Raw genomic sequence first — 7623 nt, 5'->3', positions numbered from 1 at the left:
AATTTCTCTCTGACAATGTTTTTTTACTCCCTTGTTATGAAAACTTCAATTATCATTTCTCACATTGCTATAAGTAATATAATATTTTTAAATCCATCAAAATTCACATCTATTAGAAAATAATAATTTGAAGCTATGATGAGAAACTTTTTTTTTTTTTTTTGAGATGGAGTCTCTCTTTATTGCCCAGGCTGGAGTGAAGTAGCGTGATCTCATCTCACTGCAACCGCTACCTGCCGGGTTCAAGCGATTCTCCAGCCTCAGCCTCCCGAGTAACTGGGACTACCGCTGTGCACCACCATGTCTGGCTAATTTTTTCATATTTTTAGTAGAGACAGGGTTTCACCATGTTGGCTAAGCTGTTCTCAAACTCCTGACCTCAAGTGATCCTCCAGCGTCGACCTCTCAAGGTGCTCACCATGCCCGGCATGAGCAATGTTCTTTAGTTGACACTTCATCTATTCAAGGTTATTAAGAACAAGAGATCATTTTAAAATGGTCTCTATTGTAATTTTGATATAAAGAACTTAAACATGGGGTTGTATAGCCCTCATGTTTCATTTCAGTTTAAAAATAGTTCTTTCTATGGCTGTTCATTTATTCCCCATTCCCCATGATTTTATCTGATATGTCTGTGCCAGAAAAATTTGAGATACAATTCTGAAGAAGTATACTTGTTCAGGAAATCTAAACTTTCCTCCTAGAAAATTTTCAGGTCTGAATCAGAGTAGCCGAAATTGCTGGCAAATCCACTGTCTCCACACCATGTCATGGTCTCCAATATCAGCTTTATCAACAACAAAAGTGAAGAATGACAAAGAAAAATGGGGTAGGAGGAATCTAAGGATAAATGTTTCAATGACATATAACCAAATGCAACATAAGAAACTTGTTTGGATTATGATTCAAGCAACCCAACTGTAAAAAATCATGTACAAGACAATCACAGAATTTGAGCATTGACTGAGTATTTAATGATACTGTATTATGCATATATGGTCATATAACAAATTACTCCAAAACATAGCTTAAAATAACAAACACACTATCTCACAGTGTCTGTGGGCCAGGCATCTAGGCATGGCTTATCTAGGTGCCTCCATCTCAAGGTCTCTTATAAGACTGCAATCAAGGTATCCTCTAGGACTGCAGATATCTAAAGACTTGACTGAGATATCCTGGCTGAGGATCTGCTTCCAAGCTCGCTTATGTGGCTTGTCAGGCTTCAGCTATAATCTGGCTCAGGGACAGAGTCATTAGCCTGCTACACAGGCCTCTCCATAGGGCTTCTCACAATAAGACGGGTTGCTTCTCCCAGAGTTAGGGCTCAGAAAGAGATAGAAAAAATGTGTGTGTGTGTGTGTGTGTGTGTGTGTGTGACAGAGAGAGAGAGAAAATATGAATGAGAATGATCAACTATGGCCCATGGAAAGATGTGGAAAATGAGAAATTGAGAGAACAAGAGAAGGTGAGAGAGAAAAAATTCTCAAGATGAAATTTTCAGTCTTTGTAACCTAATCTCAGAGTGATATCCCATTGCATTAGCCATATCTTATTCATTTAGAGGTTCAGGTAACACTCAAGGGGAAGAACAACAACAAAAAGTCTTCGATACCAGGAGGTGAGGATCACTGGGGACCATCTTAGAGGGTTACCTGTGAGATACATTAAGGAATTATTGTTAACTTTTTCCTTAGGTATGATAATAATGTGGTTAAGATATTTTTTATCTTTTATTGATAAATACTAAAATATTTATGGATGAAGTAATATTAAACATTTGTTTCAAAATAATACAATAGGAAGTGGCAAAGTAGATGGGGGTATAAATCAAACAAATAGGGCCAAAAACTGAAGAACATTGAAGCTGGATGTTGAGGATTAATTCTATTATTCCTTTTAATTTTGTGTTTGCTTGAAATTTTTTAAAATAATTTTTTAAATAAAAATATTTTAGTTTACAGCTACTGAATTTCTGTGTTTATTATACAATAGCTGTTATCTGGGTCAAAGAAAAACAAGTTTATTTAATGTGCCCCCTAAACTTCAATAGTAATAAAGTCAACATGCCATGATTTTATAATTGATCTTTATATTGCTTTATATTTATTCAATCAATGCTGAGTCCAGAAATTTATGATATTTCAACCTATTTACATTAAGGTCTAATCTGTTTAAATAAAAGTTCTGCAGCTGTCATAGCAACTTGAGATGACTACCCTATATTAAAAGCCCCATAAGGCTGAATACTCGGAGTAATGTCATCTTAGAAGAAAATTCGCCAAGTGGTGTTATAATTATTCCCCAAAGTAATTACAAATTAAATTTACATACTACCAGTTAAAGTTGGCTGCATCCTTTAGAGTAAAGAAGTTGAGTGATAACATGTAAAGAATGCTTATTTTAAAAACCCATATATGGTTAGGGTAGAAAAAGATGCATATTTTGATTATTCATTTGGTAGATAGACAGGATGTGCTAGTTTTTAATAACACATATTTTTCAGCAGAGTATATAAAGTGAAACCTCATAACCCAGAGGCACTAATACTAGAAATATTAGGTTAATAAATCAAAAGAAGTATAAGACTTAAAAAATAGGAGACAAGGCACCTGCTCCTAAAATATATTAACATTTGTCTAAGCAGAATATATTCACAAAAAGACCATATGTGTCACGGCATACCTGTCAACTTTTGCATCACCATTTTGGAATTCGCCTGTCTTCATGATGTTCCTCAAGTTCTCTATGATGCCTTCCCTTATCCGTCAACCAATGGGAATATCTCTCTTCCATATTCCTTCATTGAAGTCCATGTCTGTGTCACACATTTATGTGGCAACATAGTCAATATTTTTTGCTTTGTGTCCTTCTCTAAGAGTATTTTTAATATCTTCTCAGGTCATGGATTAGCCTTTTGAAAGCCTGGGCCAGGTCTCTTAACTTTTTGTACCCCTGAAAGGCCTTGTAATATGGGTTCTCAATACATGTGTGTTGAAGGAGTAATGCAATAAAATGATTTGCAAAGCTTTGATACTTATTGACTGAGTTTTATTCCACTGTAGAGTGTGTTCCTGTGTAGTCTGCTCAGTGATGTGTGTTGAACTGTTCTGCACGGGCTCTGTTCAGTTTCTTGGGGAAAATATGTTAGTTGTTAACTCATTTACTTGAAGAGCTCTTTCCTGAGAAATCTTACAGGCTTTTGGGAGCAACATGGGATTAAAATGTTTTAGGCCTCTCTTCCCTCAGTACTTTGCAGGTACTTACTGTGTTGTTGTCTCAGTCTAATTGCTTTAATGCTTTCTCTTAAGATGCTGTGTGAATGAACAATCTGAGATGTATCGGTAAAAATGGTGCAATCTGGTGAGGCAGAGGTGATACTAGAATTATGTTATCAAAGTGACCTTTAAGTGTTCTTTCAGAATTTTCTGTTAGGTAATTTAGTAATAAGTTGAGTTCATTGAGTTCATATGAATTTTTGTTAATTCTTTTTAAAATGATTAACATTTGAATAGTATGTGTTGATATAGCATTTCTACATTGCCTTTATAATTTAAAATATATTTGTTATTATATCTGATGCACTTTATGAGCAGACATTAAAGCATGCTCAATGAACTTACAGATCATTTTAAATTCAGAGTCTTAGTAACTGCATGCTTTAATATCTTCTCATAAGAAAATGTGTCAATGTCTGAATATGCAGCTGCTTTTTAAAAAATAAGTATATATAAAGCAAAACAAAATAAATGAACATAAATGCTTTGAAAATATCCTTAAACATTAAAGAAAAATATTGAACCTGAGCTCTTTGGAAAAATGCAGAGAAGCTGTACTCTTTCCATTTGGTTCATGGTTGGAAAAGGCTTGGAGAATGACTGAGAAGCTTCCCTGGGGCTGGAAGAACATCAGGCAGAAGCCTCTAGACTAGGGGGCTGAAGCAAGTGCACTGAGAAGACCCATATTAGAGTCTCCTTGCTATTCTTGAGGAGGACTCTCTCCTGAGGTACTCCCCTGGGGGAAGTCTTGCGGCTTCCAGCCTGTGCAGGCTGGTCAGAGAATCACCCAGCGTCTTGAAGACCGCCATATCTTCATATGTCCAGGAAGTGACTTCCGAGGAATTCACACAGAAGAGCTTATTCAGGCACAGCAAGGTTTGATTCAGGTTCTTCTCATACCATGGAAGCCTTTTTGGCATCCAGGTTATTCTTCCATCAGTGATGGCAGATGAGCTGCTTGGAAGATGGTACAGCTGCCCTGCATGCTTTGGAGCTTCAGGAAACACTCTGACTTTGCTTTTGCCAGCTAACAACTGTCCCTAGACCTCCAGGCATGATGTTGAAATGAAAGCTTAGGGAAGAAATATAGGAGGCCCTCTCTTCCTTTTCAGGCAAGCACATTACATGAGTTTCACTGTCAGGTATATCTAACAATATTCTGGTCAGAGTTCCACTTCCAGGATTATCTAACAATATTCTGAAGACAAACACAATCAACTTTCTACTCTAGATTTAGAATTAGAGCCTTCTACTAGCTAAGGATGGACAGATGGAAATGGAGCTCCTAACCCAAAGTGCTATTTCAAATATAATAATAGGCTAACCAGGATTCTAATACATTTATTGAGTCAAGGGGGTATTGCAATTTTTTTTCTCGCTAATTACATATCTTGAACACATTCATCAATGAAAATCATTATTTTATGCTAATTAATAGATGTTCTGGGGATCTATTTGGATAAGTTTGAATCACTTGTATAGCTACCCTGAGCACAGATTTTGAATAAAGATACTTTCAAAAATAAGTAACTCTTCATCACCACCATGGCCAGTGTAATTATAATACATAAATATTTTAAAGTATAAGACTGACAATATTACATTTGAGTAAATGACTTATAAAAGACATTCAGCCAAAAGAACAAAGTTTGTTGCAAGTTAGGGCTTTTGGTTGATAGACTACTCTCTAGTCTCCTCATCTTGATTAGATGTCTTTTTCCCCACTATCTTAAGAACTTACATAGGTGCAGATCTAGTGAGCTCTTTCACTCTTATTCCTTAGGTCTGTGCTCTGACTACTACCAGCCCACTCAAATGGATCTTATCAAGGTCAATAAGGACTACTATTAATATATTGATAAGTCATTGACCCATTCTTGACTCTTATGTTAACCTATCAGTAACACATGACACAGTGAAATTTTTACTCAAATGTCATCTCTTTGAGGCCTTTCTCAGCCACTTGATCTAGAATTCTAAGTCCCTGCCTTATTACTTCTCTTCCCACTTCTTTGCCTCTTCTTCTTAGCTGTTATGTGCATTTAATATGCTACAGGTTTTATATATCAGTCCCAGTTATTTTCTTTCTCCTCCCAACCAGAGCATGAGCTCCACGAGGGCTGTAATTTCTGTCTGTTTTGTTCATTGTTTTATCCCTGGTGCCTAGAACAATGCATGACACAAAGGAAGTGATCATTATGCATTTGTTGATTGACTGGATGAATGAAAAATATCATTTGTGGAAACCTAAACCAACATGAGCTTGTGGAAAGCAATGTGAGAATGTTTATGTATGTATATAAAGAGGGTTTCAAAAAACTTGTTCATACATTTTTTATTCCAGTGAATTTATATTTAGGAGTCTATCATAAGTAAATAATCAGAGACAAGATGCAAATTCTCAGTCCCTTAAGTATTATCACCACAGCCTACTGGAACACATCTGATAGCCACATGAAAGTGTTTACTACTAACCTGAGATTTGACTACAAACCATTGTTGTATTCCCCATCTCTACAGATGCCGTGTATTGTTTTGCATTATGCTGTGTGTGATAAGATGTTTCACTTTGGTGGGGGTGACGTAAGATGGAGAGCTTCATTCACAGCCTTTGGGAGTTTATGTTTATACAATTTTATGAAAGCAATTTTTAAATCTGTAACAAAAGACTTACAAATATTAAAATTTTTAACACACAAATCCCACTTAGAATTAATCATAAAGCAATACTCATACAGGCAAAAATTTACATACAAGGATAGTCATATAATTATTGATAATGGTTAAAAGTTGAAATCTCAATGTTCAGAAATTAAATATTATATTTATTCAATGGAATATTTGGTTTCACAGACTAATAATCTGCAAAATGTTCTTGATAAGTGAAAAATCACATTTTTTTTGAGAGCACAACTCCAAATCATCTTTTATTAATATGAAAAGGGCATATTTAGCAAAAGACGCACTGAGAAAAGAGTCACTGTGGCTCAGGACATAGGGCAGAGAGGTGCCAGGCCTGAGCCCCTGCTGGGAGAGAAGGAGGCTCAGGACAAAGTGGGAGAAGTGCTGTGAAGAGCTGCGTGGTGGGACCACAGAAAGTTCCAGTGGGCAACAATGTTGGCAGGTCATGGGTGGGACTCACCGGGACCTACCTGCTAACCCTTGTTTTTAGGGTAGCAGGACCTACCTGCTACCTGCTGCCACCTGGAGTGAGAGCCGCCCCTTGGTTTCTGGAGGGCACCCAGCAAGGGACACAGGACTGGAAGCCCAGGATGGCTAGTGCAGCTCGGGATGAAGGCCAGGGAGAAGCGGGTGCTCTGCAGTGGCCAGGAAAGGTCCAGTCCCTGAGGCCAAGGGGCTTCCTGTTTCGTGCGGGCGTTCCATTCTGTCTCTGCCAGGCACTCTCTGACTAGGGCCCGGGCATGGATGATACCTCTCTTCAGGCGCTCCATGGTGCTCTTGTTGCCAGCATAGGCAGGCCGGATCTCTTTGCCCTTCTCCTCTATGACTGACAGCAGGTCGTTGTAGGTGCTCTGGGAGCCCTGGGCGCCGGTGGCTTCATCGCCTGCACATAGCCCATGGAAGGCGGTCCAAAGTCGTTAAACAGCGGTCTGAAAGGGGCAACGGCACCTGACACTGAGCCCGACGGAGATGAGACGCTTCGTGACTATGCCCACTTCACGGGCCAGCAAACAGAGGTTCAGGGAGGGTAGGCGGCAGGCCCAGTATTGCAGAACTCATGCTGTCTTCATTTCGAGGTCTCCACCGCCTGGCAGGCGAGCAGGGGTGGAGCTGGATCCTCACCTATAGGGACCGGGGTGCACGGCCCAGGGGTGCTGGAGCCGGTGGCGAAAAATCACATATCTAAACAAGGAATCCTATTTTATATTAACAATATACATCTTTTAAAAAATATATGTATAGAGAAAGAGGATGAAATCAATAAGTTACAATGTTATCTGTGGAATTTGACATGGGTGATTTTCCTCACTAGAATATTAAGGTAGAATAAAAAATAAAATGGGACAGTAAAAGTCAGGTTCTTGATTGAAAATCTCCAGGTTTCCTTGCCCGACCTTTTACATTTGCACAACACTTGCATGCCACCTTCTGTCAATCGATTGTCCTAACCGCCCTGTGAGGTTGGTAGGTCAAGAATCATTATCTCCACTTCTTACATATGAGATAATATAGACCCAGAGAGATTAAGTGACTTGCCCAAGGTAACCCAGTTAGAACATAATAGAGCTAAAATAAAAAAAAAACCTCCATCTCTTCCAGTCATATGCTTTCCCCGACATTGTTCTAAACTAATGTGCTAAAAAATTAGAAAAGAGAGACAGTG

The 7623-nt window shown here is 38.4% G+C and overlaps 1 pseudogene; it reads right to left on the bottom strand.

The window, feature by feature from the left end:
• Positions 1-1560: 1560 nt before the first annotated feature.
• LOC117981178 (cyclin-dependent kinase 2-associated protein 2-like) lies at positions 1561-7131 on the bottom strand (annotated as a pseudogene).
• Positions 7132-7623: the final 492 nt, after the last annotated feature.

The sequence above is a fragment of the Pan paniscus genome, chromosome 6 (assembly GCF_029289425.2).
Source record: "Pan paniscus chromosome 6, NHGRI_mPanPan1-v2.0_pri, whole genome shotgun sequence".
NCBI lineage: Eukaryota > Metazoa > Chordata > Mammalia > Primates > Hominidae > Pan > Pan paniscus.
The sequence above is the reverse complement of the archived record's forward strand: the minus strand, read 5'-3'. Positions and strand labels throughout refer to the sequence as shown.